The following is a 20,367-nucleotide window of genomic DNA, read 5'->3' as shown; positions in this document are numbered from 1 at the left end:
TTGCACACAGACTATCTTTGTTTTTCAATGAGCTTACAGCATCCCTAATGAAATGATATGTCTTCTCTGCATTACCCTCAGGAAAAATAAATAAATAAATAAATAGCTTCAAACACAAAAACCTGAACAAACAGAAACATAAACTGAAGCCTGACATAACAGTGTTATGAAGAAGAATTTCCTCCTAACATCTAATCTAAATCTCCCCTCTGTTAGTTTAAAATCATTCCCCCTTGTCCTGTTATTATCTGCCTGAGTAAAAAGTTGTTCTCCCTCTTTTTTATAAGCACCCTTCAAGCATTGAAAAGCTGAAGTGAGGTCTCCCAGAGCCTTCTCTTCTTCAGGCTGAACATCCCCAGCTCTCTCAGCCTGTCTTCATAGGAGAGGTGCTCCAGCCCTCAGATCAACTTTGTAGACTTCCTCTGGATCCATTCTAACAACTTTTAACTGAAGTTTGAACTGGGATCACTGCTATTTAGCCTTACTAAACGTTATTCTGGCACAGGGGAGAAGTTAGTGGACTTCAGCACACCACAAATGGAGCAGCTGGAGGAAGAAACCTTTCCATCTGCTTCCACTGCCAGAGAAAACGAACAGCAGCCTTTGTTCTTCTGTGGTCTTTCTACATCACTGTTCTCTCACTGACAAAACCAAAAGGATGGGGATCCTGTCCAGCATGCACTTAGTGTTTTTGAAGGTTTATTTAAAGCTAGATTATTTCACAAATCTCTTTTACAATGACATGCAAAATCCTCTAGGTTTGACCTGCCACATCTATACCACTACAGTTTTACAACTCAGCAAAGGAAATGACCTGCATGGTTCTGAGCCTCTTTTAACAAAAAATGTGTAAGGCTGGGGAAGAGAAGGCCGTCTTCTGACTGAACAGGTATCGTATAGAGTTCTCCTTGTTCCTAACTGAAAGAGTATAACGTCACCTAGTTTACAACTAAGTATATTTCAGGTATATAAAATTCATTTTGTGCAGCCTTTGCTTAAAGTTCAGTATTCCAGAAGGTTTGGTCATGACAGCAAAAACATTCAGTGAGGTATTTTTTTAAAGTGAATGTAACTGAAGCAAATTCTGTCATTTGTTGTTGAAAGTTTCCTTTAATAGTTTAGTCTTTCTAAACGAAAAAAAAAAATAGACACATATACACTGAATGAAAGACTTGTAATTTCTTGGATGAACTACATTAATCTGAAATTCAGTTTGAAGTGGATAACAGGAATGGTTAGTCCTTTTTCTTTTTCTTCTGTGCCAAGACACAGAACCCCTAAACTCCATTACACTTGTGCTATATTACAAATCTCACTGGAGTGGGTATTTACAGTCACCACAAACCAAAAAAGCAAAATCTGTCCTCTGGTTTTCAAATTTTCGTGCCTAAACAAATTAACAGTGTGGGGCAAGCACAGGCCAACTTCCCAGCAGCTGCAATAGGCCAGTGGAGCACCTCCAGGCTACCTGATCTTAAGTAACCCCTTTTCCAACATCAGAGCCTGCTTCTTATGCAGGTTTCTCACTTTTCCTGCCAGGACAGCAGATTGGGTCACAAGCCTAGCTCTGAAGAAACGGTCAGATGAGACAGCTGAGCTAAAGTGACAGCTGGCACTGGAGGTGGGAAGGAGAAGTCCTGTGGAGAGCCATGTTTCCTGCAAAACCTCTATGATTTCTTTCTTAATAAGCCAGTTCAGGTCATGAACCTGGCAAGCATCTCAGTTCCTGTTTGGGGGAGCTGGCTTTCTGCTGGAAGAGTGAACTGAATCTTTTCATCCCCCAGGGCTTGAGTATGACTGCCCATGAGGAGGATGCCACAGCAGCATGCATCTGCTATGCCTCAAAAATCTGAATAGCTGCTACATAAGAGGTCATTTGGCAAAGGGTTTTGTTTTGCTTTAACAAATGACTGGAAAGTAATGATAATTGCAGGTTCAGTCTCACTCAACCACTTAACAGCTCAGATTCCTGCCCATGCCCCGAAGATAAGGTATAGGGTGCCGATATCTTTGTGGTTAGTGGAAAATAGTCATCGGTTGATGAAGGTCACGGGTAAGATGGCTGAATGTTAAAGCGTTAGGCTGTAGTCCTTTTTACAGAGGTTTAATTCCTCTTCTTATCGACCCTGTAGTGAAATTCATGTTGAGTTGCAAGCTCATCGATATGCACTGAGGTGCGTCAGGGTCTTTAGACAGAAGCCAATTGGTTTAGGCATTTAGCTGTTAACTAGAGTTTTGTGGGATCGAAGCCCACCTGTCTAGGGGAGGCTTTAGCTTAATTAAAGTGTCTGATTTGCATTCAGAAGATACAGGCTAGTGTCCTGTAAGTCTTAATGTGCAGAAACTAAGAGGGTTTAACTCTTATTTAAGGCTTTGAAGGCCTTCGGTTTAGGGGGTGTTATCCTAAGTTTCTAGACAATGGCGTGTATCATGGGAGAGAGGGGGAGTAGGAAGATTGACAGTGAGGCAAGGATCGCAATAGGTGTGCTTGGGGTTTTGCTAGTGTATCATTGTTTTATGTGGTTGGAGGAGTTAGGGGGAAGAGTAATTGTTGAGTGGTATGCGAGGCGTAGGTAGAAGAAGAGGCTGAGTAGTGACAGTATGGCGATTGCCATGGCTGCTGGTGTTATTTCTTGTTTAGTCAGTTCTTGGATAATGAATCATTTTGGCAAAAAGCCAGTTAGTGGGGGGAGGCCGGCTAGGGACAAAAGTACCAGTATTAGGGTGGCGTTTAGTACTGGGGTCTTTGCCCATGAGGTTAGGATCATGGTTAGGTTGAGAGCTTTGATTTTGTTGAGGGCCATGAATACGGCTGATGTTATTATTGCGTAGAGGTAGAAGGTGAGTAGGGCTAGTTTAGGGCTGTAAACCAGGATAATGGCGATTCAGCCTAGGTGGGAGATGGACGAGAAGGCTAGGATTTTGCGTGTTTGTGTTTGGTTTAGCCCCATTCAGCCTCCCAGCGCTGCTGAGGCCAGGGCTATGGTGGTGAGCAGGGCTGGGTTGAGGGATTTGGATGTTAGTAGGAGCAGAGTTAGAGGGGGGAATTTTATGAGGGTTGAGAGTAGGAGGGCCGTTATTAGTGGGGACCCTTGTAATACTTCTGGAAATCAGAAGTGGAATGGGACCAGACCTAATTTGATAGCGATTGCTGCCGTTAGTAGCAGGCAGGAGGTAGGGTGATTTATTTGTGTAATGTCTCATTGGCCGGTGGCTCAGGCATTGGCTATGCTGGAGAATAGCACTAGGGCGGAGGCGGCTGCTTGGGTTAGGAAGTACTTTGTTGCAGCTTCTACTGCTCGTGGGTGGTGGGATTTGGCGATTAGGGGGATAATGGCTAATGTATTGATTTCCAGTCCGGTTCAGGCTAGAACTCAGTGGTTGCTGGAGATTGTGATTGTTGTGCCTAGGATGAGGCTGAAGGTCACGATTGGGGTTGCATAGGGGTTCATTAGTAGGGGAGGGGGTTGAACCATCATTTTCGGGGTATGGGCCCGATAGCTTGATTAGCTGACTCTACTAGAAAATAATATAAAGGAAGTATGGAGAGCTTTGATTTCTCCTGTGTAGGTTCAATTCCTACTTTTCTAAGGTCGACAGGAAATGAGAGGGCTGTTATACCTCTATGTTCACTTTATCATAGTGACCCTTTGGAGTTCAGGCACATTTCCTTATGTAAGGAGGTAGGCCTGCATAGCAGATAGGTATGCTAGTGTGTCAGAGGCACAGAGCTAGTGTGAGGGGTAGGAAGTTTTTTCATAGCAGGTGTATTAGCTGGTCGTATCGAAATCGTGGGTAGGAGGCTCGGACTCATAGGAAGCCAGAGGATAGTAGAAGGACTTTTGTAGCTAGGATAACGGGGAATAGTTCTGGGGGTGGTCCCAGGGCGCTTGGGTTTAAGAACATGATGGCTGTAAGTGTGTTTATCAGTATGATGTTAGCGTACTCGGCTAGGAAGAATAGGGCGAAGGGTCCTGCGGCGTATTCGACGTTGAACCCTGAAACTAGTTCAGATTCACCTTCTGTAAGGTCGAAAGGAGCTCGGTTTGTTTCTGCAAGGGTGGATACGTACCACATCATTGCTAGGGGCCATGAGGAGAAAATGAAGTATAGGGGTTCTTGTGCCACGGCGAAGGTGCTGAGTGTGTAGCTTCCGCTTAGTATAATCACTGACAGTAGGATAATAGCTAGTGTCACTTCGTATGAGATAGTTTGTGCTACTGCCTGCAGGGCTCCGATTAGTGCGTATTTTGAGTTTGAGGCTCAGCCTGATCATAGGATTGAGTAGACGGCTAGGCTTGACATGGCCACTAGGAAGAGAACTCCTAGGTTTAGGTCCACTAGGGGGAATGGGAGGGGCAGGGGTGCTCAGGTGGTGAGGGCTAGGACAAGGGCTAGCATTGGCACTAGGATGAATAGTATTGGAGAGGAGGTGGATGGTCGGATGGGTTCTTTGGTGAATAGTTTAAGTCCGTCTGCAAATGGTTGGAGCAGGCCAAAGGGCCCTACGACGTTAGGGCCTTTGCGAGATTGCATGTAGCTTAGGATTTTCCGCTCCACCAGGGTTAGGAAGGCCACGGCAATCAGGATTGGGATAATATATAGGAGGGACATAATGAGGCAGCTTAATATTGTCATTTGTACCATTGGTGGAGCTAGGGAGAGGATTTGAACCTCTGGGGAAAGGGCTTAAGCCTTTTGCACTTGCCGGGCTCTGCCACTCTAGCTGGTCCTTTTCTAGGATTGAAAGTGGTGGGTGGGGCCCTCTTCACGGTTTAGTTGGTTTCACCATTTGGAAGGGGGGGGGCGTGCCTGTAGTATTGGCCCCACTTTCCCGGTCCTTTCATACTGGGGAGAGTATTGCATAGATAGAAACCGACCTGGATTGCTCCGGTCTGAACTCAGATCACGTAGGACTGTTAATCGTTGAACAAACGAACCCTTAATAGCGGCTGCACCATTAGGATGTCCTGATCCAACATCGAGGTCGTAAACCCCCCTGTTGATACGGGCTCTTGAGGGGGATTGCGCTGTTATCCCTGGGGTAGCTTGGTCCATTAATCAATTATATTGGGTCTGGTCACTGTTAGCACTTTGAGGGGTGGCTCTAGGTAAAGAGGTGTGGTCTTGTTTTTGGAGGATTTGTTCTTCTCCAAGGTCGCCCCAACCGAAAAATATTGACCAGGCTCTGCGATGGTAGTGGCCCCAGTGGGGTTGGTTTGAGGTTCGCGGTGGTCGTTGATTTTTAAGTTCCACAGGGTCTTCTCGTCTTATGTTCACATCCCCGCTTTTGCATGGGGAGATCAATTTCACTGATTATCCGTGAGAGACAGTTAAGACCTCGTTTAGCCATTCATACAAGTCTCGATTTATGGGACAATTGATTGTGCTACCTTTGCACGGTTAGGATACCGCGGCCGTTAAACCTGAGTCACCGGGCAGGCATTACCTTCAATACTTGTTTATTTGCTGAAGGCTATGTTTTTGGTAAACAGTCGGGCCTTGTGGTTTGCTGAGTTCCTTTCACAGATTTAAATCGTTCTTATGGGCGCTCCTGAGTTGGGTTAACAGGGTTAGTTAATACGTGGTCTTGTAGGAGTTTTTGTATCTGTCTAGGTCTGTTAATAATGTTTCCATGTAAGCTTGCGCCGTCAGAGGGGTGTGGCCCCAAGTTACTTATTTTAACATTAATTCTCCTATATTCATAGGTTGACCTGTTTGTGATAAGGGAATCCTCTTGTTTCGGTATTTTTAGTGTTGGAGCTTTGACGCACTCTTTGTTGATGGCTGCTTTAGGGCCCACTGTAAGGTCGGTAGAAGGAGTTATCCGCTAGTCGAGGTTGTATCCTTTTTTAATGGAGCTGTCCCTCCATTAAATAGCTCTTAATCATCTCATTGGGGTTCGGGTGATGTCCGGTAGGGAGGATTAAGGGGGAACTTAGATTCGTTTCACAGGTAACCAGCTATCACCCAGCTCGGTTGGCTTTTCACCTCTACTGACAAGTCATCCCACTCTTTTGCAACACAGACGGGTTCGTTCTACTTAACTGCTTGAAAGTAGCTCGCTTGGGTTTCGGGGGGGCAAACTTTAGTTCACTTTGCTTGGTTGTTCTCGCTAAATCATGATGCAAAAGGTACAAGGGTTGATCTTTGCTGTCTCTCGCTTTGATTGTTTCATTGTTATTTCATCTTTCCCTTATGGTACTAAAATCTCTATCGCGTCTAAGTGTCTTTTCTATCGCCTATACTGGGACTGTAAAATGCTTTAGTTTAGTCTGTTTAGTAAATTTTTTAATTCTGGTGTCATTTATGTGGCTGAGCTAGAGGGGGGCTTCAAGACGACCTGGTTTAGCAGATATCTTTCAGGTGTAAGCTGAATGCTTTGGGTGTTATAGCTACGCCTTGGATATTCTAAGTACACCTTCCGGTACACTTACCTTGTTACAACTTACCTCATCTTTAGCGTGTTAATGGTATTAGTTATGTGGGATATAGCTTTTGAGGAGGGTGACGGGCGGTATGTACGTGCCCCAGGGCCGGCTTAAAGGGGGCTCTATTGTCCCGCTCTACTGCTAAATCCTCCTTCCAGAAGCAGTTTCAAACTTCTTTCCGTGTGCCCTATGTATAGGGAATGTAGCCCATTTCTTCCACTCCATAGGCTGTACCTTGACCTGTCTTACTAGCGATGTGCTATTGTGTCCACTGTTGTGCTCTCATTCGAGGTGGGCTGGCGACGGCGGTATGTAGGCTGTGTTGGCAAGGGGTGGTTGGGTTAATCGTGGATTATCGATTGTAGAACAGGCTCCTCTAGGTGGGTTTAGGGCACCGCCAAGTCCTTAGAGTTTTAAGCGTTTGTGCTCGTAGTTCTCTGGCGGATACTTCGGTAAAGTAAGTATCAAGATTTAGGGCCAGGCATAGTGGGGTATCTAATCCCAGTTTGGGCCCTGGCTTTCGTGGGGTTAAATCGATCGTTAGTTCCTAAGATCATCTTAATGGTGTGTTTAGGTGCATCTTGGGCTTATGACAGCTTAGTTGCATTTTGGTCTTAGTTAGCTAGGATAGGCATTTTACCACTCTTTACGCCAGGTTTTATGGGACGGTTGATTTGGGTTTCTTGTGTGACCGTGGTGGCTGGCACAAGATTTACCAACCCTTAGGAAGTGAGAATTGTTGCTATAACTAAGTCAAGTTTGCACTCATTGCTTAATGTTAACTACTGCTGAATACCCGTGGGGGCGTGGCTTAGCGAGGCGTCTTGGGCTACTGCTTGGGTGTGCCTGATACCCACTCCTCAAGGCCTAGTGGTAATAGGTGGTCGAGGGCGTTTACACTGGGGCGCGGATACTTGCATGTATGAATTTAGCAAAAACCAACCGTAAGGTTAGGACTAAGTCTTTTGTTCGCAGGTACGCTTGTGTACCGTCTTGGCAGCTTCAGTGCCATGCTTTATGTTAAGCTATGTGAACGGGAGTGGGATTAGCTGATGGTTGAGTGGTGGGTGGGGGGGTGAAATGTATGAAATTGTTGTGTGTGTTGCCTTTGTTTAGTACTGGAGTTTCTCTAATAAATTTGGGTTATTTTGTATATGTTTGTATATATATATTGTCGGGAATGTGTGGGACGAGTTAATGGAATTCTTGAGGTAGTTCCGTGTACATTGGATGATGGGAGCTTATGCCATGTGATTTGGGGGTCGTGGTTTTGGGTAAGCAGGGATTTACTGGTTTAGGTTTGTGAAGCGCAGGGGTTGCGCTTGATGGCTTTTGTTTTTGTGGTATGTCCTGCGAGCATTCACTGAATAGCCCCATTTAACCCAGATGGGTGGAGGTAACATTAACTGAATGTGGACAAAGTGCATCAGTGTCAGGATGATTCCCCATATACGCCAACCGTCTCATTGAGGGACCCTTGAGATATAGGATAGACCGTGAGGCAGGTGTGTCCAGGCTTAGATTGTGGGACCCCCGAAGTCACTGGGAAGAGCCACCTGTGAGGTAACCCCAGAAAAAATAAAAGGAACCAGAGGCGCCAAAAAGCTGGGAAATGCCGCGATTACGCATTGAGGTGGTGGAAGTATTCCACAGATGCCACTTTGAAGGGCAAGGAGAGGTGAGTGAACCCAATGGATGGCCCTGACCGAGGAACCAGCGGCGCAAAAATGTGAGGAGGGCGAGGGGTTTAGGGGGAACGTATGGGCCTGAAGCTAGTCATATCGGACATTATGTGCAGCGGGTTGCTGATTTCACGTGAGGTGTACGACTAATAAATCCATCTGATACGAACTGCATGAGATATGTGGTTGAGGGTTATTGTTAGGGGTATGTCCTGGGAGCATTCACTGGGTAGTGGCCTTGTTGTGTGCCTGAGGGTGGTGGTTGTGGGTTATCTGGTTGGTCTTGGAGCATTCATGTTAATGTGGTTTGGTAGGAGAGTGCTGTGAGGATTTGATGTCCGTGTACATGTTATGGGTTTAGCACTTGCTTGTATGATAGTCCGTGTATAATGTATATTACTGGGACCATAGTTATATGTATTGGGAATATAAATCTATGCACGAATATGCATAACCAAATACCCCCTGCCCGGGGGGGGAAGGGAGGAGGGAGGTTAAGCATAGACGGCATAGATGTGTAGTTGGGGGGAGATTCTGGCTGTTCCTGTAGTTGAGAACAATGACGGCTTTTCGAGCCGTAGGTCTCGGGTAGTGGCCGAGCAGGAATAATGGCTTATTTTATGTTTTTCTTAGGAATTTGTTTTGCGGTGGGTGTTCTGGGTGTGGCGTCGAATCCTTCGCCATATTACGGGGTTGTTGGTTTGGTGCTAGCGTCTGTGGCAGGGTGTGGATGGTTATTAGGTCTTGGGGTCTCGTTTGTGGCTTTGGTGCTGTTCATGGTGTATTTGGGGGGTATGTTGGTGGTGTTTGTCTATTCAGTGGCTTTAGCGGCGGAGCCTTTCCCTGAAGCTTGGGGGGATTGACAGGTGGTTGGGTATGCGGTGGTGTTTGTGGCGGTTGTTTTTGTGGGGCTAGTGTTTGGAGGGTTTATGGGGTCTTGGAAGTTTGGGGTAGCCACTGTGGATAATGTTGGGATGTCTGTTGTTCGGTTGGATTTTAGTGGGGTTTCCATGTTCTATTCGCACGGGGTGGGCATGTTTTTAGTGGCGGGGTGAGGGCTGTTGTTGACTTTATTTGTTGTGCTGGAGCTTGTGCGGGGGTTGTCGCGGGGCGCTATTCGGGTGGTTTAAGGGTTAGGGTCAGAGAATAGTTTATTGAAAATGCCAGCTTTGGGAGCTGGAGATAAAGGTTTGAGTCCTTTTTTTCTGAGTTTTGGGTACTCTAAGAAGTGGTAAATCTTCAATCTTTGGTTTACAAGACCAATGTTTTTATAAACTATTAGAGTATTTAGCAGTTGAGTATTTTGTTTTCTAGGGCACTTGCGATGGGGAAGAGGAATAGGAGGATAGTGAAGTAGGCGATTGAGGCGAGTTGGCCGATAATGATGAATGGGTGTTCGACGGGTTGGCTTCCCACTCATGTTAGGATGGGCATGGGCAGGAAATTAAGATCAGTCTTTTACATTGGCAAGTCTTTGGTTAGGCAGAACATGAAAACCGGTCTCCTATTTTCTTCTTTTAATCAGAATTTCCTTTTTTTACTGGGGGAAAAATATTCCTTCTCAGAAATTATTTTTCAAAAAGGCTTAATAATCTCTTTGTGGTTTTGATTTGAAGATCTTTAGCTCCCCTCAAACTCCTTTGAGTTCTGCTTTGTATCTAAGCAGAGGATGCTCTTAATAAAGATTTGGGGTGTTTTGAGGGAGGCGGTTGGAGGGATGAGTTGCTAATTCTGCAGTATACATAAAGATAAATTTGAAGTAATAGCCAGCCAATATTTTGTAACAAATGGTTTTGTAACAAAATGTAAGCAACAAGGTAATTACATTTTGAATGATCCCCAATTAATAATATAAAAAGAAAAAAAAAAGTACATGTAGCAGAATGTATTGAATCCTATTCTGTCTGAGTGCTTTTTATACTTAATGTGATTTTTTTGTTTTTTTAATCTTCTTTTCAACCACAATGAAGCAGCACAAAAATCTCAAGCTATGAATTTTCTAACCTAAGATTATTCTAGAGTAGAAAACCTAATTCAAAATACCTCTAATAAACTGTTATGTATTAGCATTCATTTCTCTAGAGCTACAAGGATTTATCAGACATACATGCTTGTCACACAGCAGAAAAGGATAGTTTTCAAGTAATTCTAAAATTTAAAACCTCTCTGATAGAACCTCAGCTGATAGAAAGTGCAAGTCCCGATTATTTTAAACAACTTTTGAAATGACCTCATCTATTGATTCACAGAAAAATTCACTTCTTATTAACAAATGTGATTCCCATAGAACAAGAATGGGTGGAAATGCTCCACTGTTTACTATGAGCAGTTAGAATCATAGAATCATTAGGGTTGGAAAAGACCTCCAAGATCATCTAGTCCAACCATGCCCCCTACCACCAATGTCAGCCACTAAACCATGTCCCTAAGCACTATGTCCAACCTTTCCTTGAACACCCCCAGGGATGGTGACTCCACCACCTCCCTGGACAACCTGTTCCAGTGCCTGACTGCTCCTTCTGAGAAGAAATGTCTCCTCAATTCCAACCTGAACCTCTCCTGGCATGACTTGAGGCCATTCCCTCTAATCCTATCACTAGTTACCTGTGAGAAAAGGCCGACCCCCAGCTCCCTACACCTTCTTTTCAGGTAGCTGTAGAGAGCAATGAGGTCTCCCCTGAGCCTCCTCTTCTCCAGATTAAACAACCCCAGTTCCCTCATCCACTCATCACAGGATTTCTGTTCCAGGCCCTTCACCAGCTTTGTAGCCCTTCTCTGGACACGCTCCAGGGCCTCGATGTCCTTCTTGTAGTGAGGGGCCCAAAGCAGAACACAGTACTCAAGGTGCAGCCTCACCAGCACAGAGTACAGGGGGACGATCACCTCCCTGGTCCTGCTGGCTGCACTATTCCTGATACAAGTTTCTATGTTTGAGTTTATTCAGTAGCTTCTTGTTCATCCATGCAGACCTCCTGTTACCTTTGCTTGACTTCATGTCAGGATGACCTACTATTGAGTTTTAAGGGCACAGGCCTTGAAAATCGGTCAGCTCTCCTGGATGCCTCTTGTCTTCAGTGCCGTATCTCCTGGGATGCTTCCCAGCAGATCTCCAGAGGGACCAAAATCTGCTTTCCTGAAGTCTAGGGTTGTGCTCCTGTTATTTTCCTTACTCCTTCTTGTCAGGATCCTGAACTCCACTATCTCTTGTTTACAGCAGCCAAGTCTGCCCTGAATTTCATGTCCCAGACCAGTACTTACTTTTTTGTAAACAGCAGGTCCAGCAGAGCATCCCTGATCTTGTCTCCTCTAGCAGTATCATTGTGCCCACATGGAAGAACAGTACCTTCTGAGGAGTCACAGTGCCTTGGATTGAAACCCCTGGCAAGCAGGAAACCTCCCTAGATGGCAGGTCACACTGGCAAGTGGGGGTCTCTGTTCCCCATGGAAGGGAGTCTCCCATTGCCATTCCCCCACAGCTTCCTGCTGCTGCTGCTGCCAGGCTGAGGTTTAGCCAGCTCGGGTGCTTCATGGGACAGAGCCACCAGCCCCTAGGCTGCTGCCAGGGCCCTAAGCTTGCTCTGTAACTACAGATCTGCAGGTGGAGCAGGAAGCATCTTCCTGGTGCTAAGCTTCACAAGCTTCCAGCCTTTACCATGAAGGGAGCCTGCATTTCCCAGCTTGATAAGCACAGACTTTGCCTGCCCCTCCCTTAATACAACTTGGTCTTGTATCTTAAAGGTCTTGGAGGAAGTCTAGTCCTGCTTTTTGCACTGATTTCTTGCAGTCTGCTGACCTCCTTCTGCAACTAGTTTACACAAACCCGCCACCAGTGCACAACTCCTGTGGCCAAGGACGCCCTCTCCTTATGCTCCAGTGAGAAGTCCCTGGTTTCCTTGAAAAGGAAACCAACACCTGGAGGGCTGCATCCTCCCTTGATAGATCAGTCTGGGTCAGTGTCTTAGATGTGTCATGGCAGAGTCTCCAGACAGTGCTAGGCAGTGTCCTCTACAGTGCACTAACACCAGCACTGCTGAGCACCACCTCAGAAGATATTCTGGCTCCCTTCTGCATGAAATGCTGCATCTGTTAGTCATATATGTTATCTGGGCTCTAGATTTTCTCTTACATTTCCAGTTTCAGCTGTCTCTGAGAAAACAGTTAGCACCTTACTTACATTAAACGTACTCTTAGTTTCTTTTGCAGAATTGAAATTCTGTTGGTTTAGCAATTTTATTCCAAAACCCTCTAAGCTCTGAATATTTCACGTGTAATGAAGAATGAAGACTGTGCAGGGATATGCCTTGAAAGACTCATAGAATCATAAATCACAGAATGGCTTTGGCTGGAAGGGACTTTAAAGTGCATCTAGTTCCAACCCCCCTGCCATGGGCAGGGACACCTCCCACCAGACCAGGTTGCTCAAAGCCCCATCCAGCCTGGCCTTGAACACTTCCAGGGATGGGGCATCCACAGCTTCTCTGGGCAACCTGGTCCAGTGCTTCACCACACTCTCAGTGAAGAATTTTGTCCTAGCATGCACTCTAAATCTCCACCCTTTAAAAAAAAAAAAAAAATCCCCTTGCCCTGTCATTATCTGCACATGTAAAAAGTCATTCTCCATCTTTTTTATAAGCCCCTTTTAAGTACTGAAAGGCAGCAATGAGGTCTCCCCAGAGCCTTGTCTTTTCCAGGCTGAACATCGCCCTCTCCCTCAGCCAGTCTTCATAGGAGAGCTGCTCCAGCCCCCTGATCATGCTCATAGCCCTCCTCTGAACTCATTATAATACGTCCATGCCCTTCTTGTGCTTTGGGCCCCAGAGCAGAACGCAGTGCTCCAGGTGGGTCCTCACAATGGCAGAGTAGAAGGGGAGAATCACCTACCTCAACCTGCTGTCCATTACTTTGTTGATGCAGCCCAAGCTGTGAAAGCAAGATGAAAAAGTGCAACTCAAACAGGCTAAGAGATAGGAGGCAGTGGCTATGGCTGTTCTCTACCTGTCATAGTTGAAATGCATCTTAGAAAGTCCAGGTGAGGGATACAAATGTAGGTTAAATAAGTACAAACCAGGCCAGTGTCCTGAATTTTAGTTTGAAATATTGTTTCTATGCTAAACCACCAACCCCATGACTTGCTAGAATAAACTTACAAAAAAAAAAAAAAAAAAAAAAAAAAAGGACAAATTTGGCAGATCTTGTATGTCTGGAAGGAATAAGTACAAATTATAATGTTCTAGGCACGCACTTCATTGCACTCTACAATGTCTGAGGGATCCAGGACCTGGGAGGTGTCCAAACTTCTGCAACTGGTATTGACAGCGCGCTGCAAACAGGACTAAACTTGTGCTTTCCTGTAAGGAGCAGGCTGCAGAGAGGAGCCATCCAAACCACCAAATGGAAATATAAAAGGGAATAAAGCTGCCTTAAGTAGAAACAGCTGGAGTGACAGGGTTTTGAAAGGTGAACAAGAAAACCTTAAACAGCAACTATACCTGCAAATTCATGAGAGTGGTCTTTCCCCAAAGAGACTCAGTAATATACACTTTTCAGAGTAATGGATACAAATAATCTTACTTAGCAATTGACCCACACAATATAATAAAAAAAAAGACTTATGTGATAGGGGTATAACCTTGAAAGTTCATGTGCTATAATAAGATAAAAGGTCAAGAAAGAGAAACACGAATTTAGTTATAGTTTCAAGATGAATTTGAGCATCCACAGATCACAGTCTCAGCAAATATTATTAAGATGAACACAAACTTTTGTGGGATCTCTTTTTATTATGCAATCAATATAAAGTGTTCTTACTTATATTACCTACGATCACGTTGTTTTATTTTGCTATAAATGAAGGGATACATATGCTTACAGGCACCTTGGCAATTTTACTTTTCCTTTGTAACCCTCAATGAGGAAAAGGCTCTCCTCTCCTCTTCCCTCCCCTCCACTCCAGCTTACATGGGCATTGGCACTAGGCTGAATGAACACAGTGAGAGGCATCTTCCAGTTGTCTCTGAAGCCCTCTAAAATCCCTGCAAGGAGAGGAAAAGCTGAGGGTCCCCTAGAGAGCAAGGGAAGTTTTTCTTGGCATGTATTTTTTCCATAACTTCATTTGTAAAAATCTGATATTGCTAGACACCTGTCATGCCTGATATGGTTTTGGATACCTGTCTGAGCAGAGGCATTGCCATGTTAGAGGCAGTCTTGCCCTGCCTTCTGCTTCTCTCTACACAGATGTTTTGTTCTGTTGCACATCTCTTGGATTTCAGATACTTTCCACACCACTGCTAGGGGACACAATATTAAAAGATGACAGAAACAGCCATTCAGGTCTGAAGAGACATAAAAAATTACAGAAAATCTAAGGACCTGGTCAGATCTTTCAAAGCAATAAGCTAACAAGAGCCTTAAAGCACTGGCTTTCACACCTGCCTGGAAATAGCCATCCTGGATCCTAAAGAAATATTCTCCTTCCTACTTCTGCAGTCTTGCAAGTTCTCTCCTTGCATTATTTTACCTGTGAGTAGTCTGCTAAAGGAAGGATAAATATTGAGTTTCTTATAACTCCTTAGCCCAGCCTGGATGTCAAAATACCATCTTTTTATCATGCCTCTTGCACTGTGCATCCCAATCTAAAGAACTGTCAAATTTACAGGTTTGTCATAAAGAACAAGTTATGTGGCATCACCAGAAACCTTCTCTCTCCCCTGTTATAAAGTCACAGGATTCCATTTGACTCTCTCAACTCATGTATTCCATGGTGTCATCATAATAATCTGCTAGAAGACTTAGTTAAGTTCAGTCAAGTACCTACAGGAATGTGCTAAAAGCTGAAACAGAGCATACCAAATATTCACATAACTTGATGCCTACAGCTGCTGAAAAGATTAAGTCAAAGGAAAAGTGAGTATTGGCAGGGTGAAGTACACTGGGTCTTGTCTTCAGCTAGTAAAAAAACATCAGTGGTGTCTGAATAGTGGTTACCTCAAGACAAAGCTGACCTGAAACTCAGTAAAACCTGGGGCAGGGAGTTATTTGCCCCTGTGGTCTTATTCTGGGATCAATGGTGGGATCTCCCAGATTCTTCCAGAAGTTAAGATTAAGCAGAAACATGCAGTGGAGAAAAAGATCTGATGTTTCAAAATACAACTGAAATGGGATGCTGTGAGTTTCACTTTAACTCATTTCATTTGCATATTTTAAGAGTGAAAAACTGTCTTTCATTTAAAAGTGTTTTACTTTGCACAGTCTTCCATGTAGAAAGCAAATTCTCTGACTTTTTGTGATCATCTTTATCTTTTCTTGTAAAAGCATTGGTTGTAATCCACAGTTTTAAACAACCACCTGAATATGCAAAAATACACAGCAAGGTCAGAATAGTTGCTTTGTTCAGATTTATTTATGTACTTATTTATTTCCTTTTCTTCCAAGTAAAACAGCTGGAAAAGTCCAAAGCATCTTGTGATTGTAGTCAGTGATAAAAGGAAAAAAATTAAAACTGGAAACTTGGCTATAACTATCAAATAGATCTAAAACTTCCATGGAGAAAATAAACTCCCAGAAGTGCTACCCTTTTGGAACAGGTGGGAGGCAATGTATGAAGACAATTCAACCAATGGCTCATTGTTAAGTGAGTGACCACCACCTTTAATGGCTGTTTCCTCATCTGGTGCTCTTTCTAGACACCTAATTTCAAAAATTGGCTGCAGTAGATAACCCTGTGGGCACAGTTGCTGCATAACTGCTCTCCCAGTTAGTAAATACAAAAGGCTGTTATTTATTAGTTTGGAAATACCCCAATATGGGGAGTAACAGTTCTAAGGCAGTGAAAACATCGTTGACACTAATTGTCCTTGCTTGTATTTATATAATGACTAGTATATTTATACAAAGTCTCCACTCTCCTGACAGGTATCCAAGATCATCTCCAAAGAAAGGATGAAAACTCAGTGGTTTTATTCTACCTACGGGGAAGATTTCAGGGACCAGTTAAGACCAATATCTGGGTAACTCAGGCTACACAGGCAGCCTGCTATAGGCAGACATTCATGCACAGGGTGTTTGTTTAAAAGAAAAGGTCGAAGCTAAATTATTTGTATCTTGGCATAAAGTGTTAGTCACATGGGGAAGCAAATGTCTCAAGCAGGGATTGGCCACAGCTGGGTAATGGAAGGAGTCCCTGTTGCAATAGTCCTTGCAATGATCTCTTCAGCTGTAGTGAACGAGACTCCATGAAATGCTGTTCTGCTCAGTCCTAATCATCCAGACGACCCATGGTCATATGTCAACTCTCCAGGCCATGTGTCATCCATCGTTTCTCATGGTCATAAAGCATATTAGTTTACCTTAACTTACTCATGCATGAAAGACCATGCATATGAAAGATATTGCATCTGCAGGACCAGTTTCTACTGACCATTTACAAGTGTCTTACTTATGTTCAGACTCAGCAAGAACTACCTAGGATTGGCCACATTATACACATAAAAAATGAAATTACAGTTTTTAAATTGTTCTCAGCACAGCAGGATCCGCCTGGGAGGAATTCTTCAGGACAGTTCAAATTCTCACTGAAAGACCTCCTGCTCCACTTAGCCAAATATCCTGCTGTGAGGGTGGCTAGGAGCTCAGCCAGTCTCCTACTTTCAAGTTGGTCCATTTTTATAAACCAGTTCATTATCTCATCTATGAAAATAACTAGAAGTGTAGTCTCTGGACCACCCAGGGAATTAATGACTGAAGTGAACCAGGTGTGTACACAGGCGTTGCCTTGATACCTACGAATACCATAATTATAAGTAAATGATTACTCATACCTCACTTATAACTTAAATCCCATCACTCTTGCAAAACTTTGGTCTAAATAAAACAAGAGGCTCAGCTTCTGCTGTGAGAGGCAGGTCTTTAGTCCTAGACGCCAGCAGTCATTCCACTCACTGCTCAACAGATGACAGAGCCAGCATAACCTGACTCTGGGCTTGTAAAAATTGTTCAGGCAGAACAGACCAACCTTCCTTAGGAAAGTGACCTTCAGAGAAGTCATAGCAGCCTTCTGCAACAGGCAGAGGAAAATAAAGAAAGCAAGAACCCCACAGAAAGCACAGTTTTTCTCATGGGTACTGATGGCTTGGGTGAAACTGCAAAATCAGCTTTGATCATTTCTCTGTCTACCAAAGTCCTGTCATGGAGCTCAGGCACCCAAAAGGTTGTCTAGCACACAGTGACATCAAATCCAGAGAATATGGTTATTTTCTACCATATGTGGTAGAAAACCATTCTCAGTGATTACCTAGAAGGAGAAAGATGTAACCATAGAATGTGCTTGAAAACGGTAGTTCAGACATAGAAAATTTACCTAAGAATTTTACTGGATTAAACATGAATGTCCGAGTAAGCACCAAATTGTTTTTCACATCTTTTTCCAGCTCTGAACTCTTCAATTTTCTTCCTTTCCTTTTTCAGTTCTAACCAGAATTTAGATAAAAAACTATAAGGGTATTTTCCTAGGTTTGCTAATCTTCTTCAACACCTATCAAATGCAGGTGATCAACAATAATGTTATTTATAGTGGCAATGTGGTTTTCTGATGAGTCTGGTTTTAAACCACTCTCAGCTGTTGCTGTTGAGCAAAAGGGTGGCAAATACCTTTATGTACTTCTGTGTTTCCTACTTAAAAAGGCTCTGGCCCAAACACTCAAAACGGTTCCTGATGTTTTCCTTGACACTACTGTGTCTTATCTAAAACAGACAGCTGTGATACAGTCACAAGGCCTTTCAGCTCTGTTCTGCCTTCACAGAAAGTGTCACTTGAAAACAGAGACAGGAAAGATGTCACTAACATTTCATCTGAAATATCTGTCAATTGGCATGTTTTATGTCCCCTGCGCCAGCTTGTTCCTAGCTAGAAGGGAGCAGCTGCTTTCAAGGAAATAAATTACCAGCAAAACAGATTGCCCCAAGAAAGCACAGGCCTGCTTACCAAGCAAGGTCAGGCTGAGGCCACAATGCTGGATGTTGAAAAACTTTATTGGTGTACCCTGAGCCTCACAGAAGCCTCAGCTGCTACAACCACTTTGTTCTTTCGCTGAAGTGAAGGAGGTGTTGCTCAATAAGGCAATACGACGTCCATCTGTGCTGAGTGGCCTGCAGACACCCCATTCAGATCTGCTCTCCAATGGGTGCAAATAATTTTTTTGTTATGGATTCTTTCAAAGACTGCTATTTTAGCCTTTTCCAGATTTCACAGTTTCTATTACGGTTTGATAAATTTTTAAATAATACCATATTTTTAAGGGACAATATTTATTTTGAAACAAGTAGTATTTTTTCCTAAAGACTTACAGCATACATTTTGCTTTGTGAAAACTTTGTGAGAATTAATTCAACAAAATGAGAAGCAGGTAAAAAATTATGTTCCTCAACTTAAGTAGAGTCTATTCTGGCATCTTAGAAAGGCTCTTGTTGCATTGGCTGAGTGATGGCTCAGTCCTGACAGCTGTATTCTAAATGACCACAGCTTCCCAGCTGGTAAGAAGTGTATTTTTTTCATATTTATTGGATTGGATTTATTAGACAAAATTAAATTTGTTAATAATATTAAGAAATCCAGTACATTACTTAACCTTATTGTAAATAAAATGTTGTGTTTCCAAATGTGTTGCCACACACAGGTAAGGTTATTGGTAGTATATTTTGACAATAGCTTCAATTCCCTTGGGATTATATGTTGCACCATTATTTTTTTCAACTTCTACTTTTTCTTTCCCCTCTACATTAAGACACCATCACAGCCCGCCATCTTTGTGAAATTTAGCCTGTTAATACTGTGAAATGTTTTTGAAGTTCACCATGTTGTCAGGTTCTGAGCGTTCAAATGGTTTTGGCAGCACTGTTCTAGAACAAATTTCCTTGGTAGATCGATCCTGTGAGAACCATTCTCATCTTGTACTCGATCACTTGTATTTGACTTGTGTCTAGAGACTTGTCCTTTCTGCAGAAAGTAGCAAAGTAGATGTCATTTTAATTTTTCTGCTGCAGACAACAGAAACAGTATAAACTGTTCTGCATCAAAAAAATAGTATTTTCACACTAATCAATTACATGGATGATGTTTTACAGCCAAACTATATTGTTACATTAATAACTCTCTCTAGCTAGTTGGATAGCTCTTTAAGCTATGATGAAGGATGCTATATATATATTTGTTATGAATCTGAATATTTTATATATTTCCAATTGTAAACAGAAGCTGCAGGTGACACTATCTGAAAATAGTTTGGGAAGCTGTACTTGTGTAATATTTTTTTTCTGTTTTCTGTCAAAGAAAACTTAAGTACACAAACATTTTGCTGCCAGCAATGCTTCCACGTTATGTGCAGTGATCGCTGCAAAACATTTGTAACACATACTTTTATGCAGCAGAAATTCTCATAATGGAGAGCCTGTATTAAAGCCTGGATTGTAAAACCAGTTTGATTATATAAATGTAGAGGTATCCATACCAGACTTTTTTTTTTCTCAGTTGTGGCATTGTCTCCCTTTTCTGTTGTACAGGTCTGGTGTTTTACCTCACATTACAATAGCAAAGCTAGCAAGTACATTTTCAGTGGGTTTCTACTGAACAGGAGTTGAGCAGCAGTTCTACTTGCACAGTCTACTCTTTGTCTCCTCTTACTCTTCCTTGCAGTCATACTGATCGATCTAAAACAGTGTATATATGATGACTAATATCTTACTGCCTTGTATTTGTCATATTACCAGACTGGATGTACAGCAGCTTGATTTCGTTTCTATAGGCAAAGGTCTTCTTTTCCAATCATTGCGTAAAATACTTAGGTCTGGGGCAGCTTGGCACGTGCACAAGCTCCTACACTCTTGGCCTCCAGGGACTTTCTAAAAATATTCATCAAAACATGCTTTTGTGGGTAGCTCCTTCTGCATCTGACTGCATAGACTAAGTGTCTGCAGAAAAAGCCTTAAATGTTCTGTACTGACTGCTACGCATAAGCTTTTCTTCTGTTGAGTTAGGTGTATTTATTGGACCTCTGTTTGTTTCTAAGAGCTGCTAAGCCTCTGGCTCATTCAGTCTTACGTTTTGTCACATATGACAGCTGTTGTACCCAAACCTGCCAGAACATCTGGTACTCTCAAAATGGTTATTCTGAGCTCTGCCTTCACCACTAGATAAGCCACTAAATTAACCAGGCAGTTTTTGATAACAGATGTTTCTGTTTCCTTTTGCTGACGTAATGACA

General features: G+C 43.2%; 1 long non-coding RNA gene and 1 pseudogene across 1 annotated transcript; one reads left to right on the top strand and one right to left on the bottom strand.

Annotated features, from left to right (window-relative positions):
• Positions 1 to 200: 200 nt before the first annotated feature.
• Positions 201 to 8,456, top strand: LOC121061578. The gene is made up of 3 exons (XR_005815167.1): positions 201 to 211; positions 1,724 to 1,728; positions 6,417 to 8,456. It is a non-coding gene; the product is annotated as an uncharacterized LOC121061578 (long non-coding RNA).
• Positions 2,055 to 6,311, bottom strand: LOC121061577 (annotated as a pseudogene).
• Positions 8,457 to 20,367: the final 11,911 nt, after the last annotated feature.

Source organism: Cygnus olor, chromosome Z (genome assembly GCF_009769625.2).
Source record: "Cygnus olor isolate bCygOlo1 chromosome Z, bCygOlo1.pri.v2, whole genome shotgun sequence".
NCBI classification, from domain to species: Eukaryota; Metazoa; Chordata; class Aves; order Anseriformes; family Anatidae; genus Cygnus; species Cygnus olor.
This window is presented reverse-complemented; position numbering and strand designations above follow the sequence as displayed.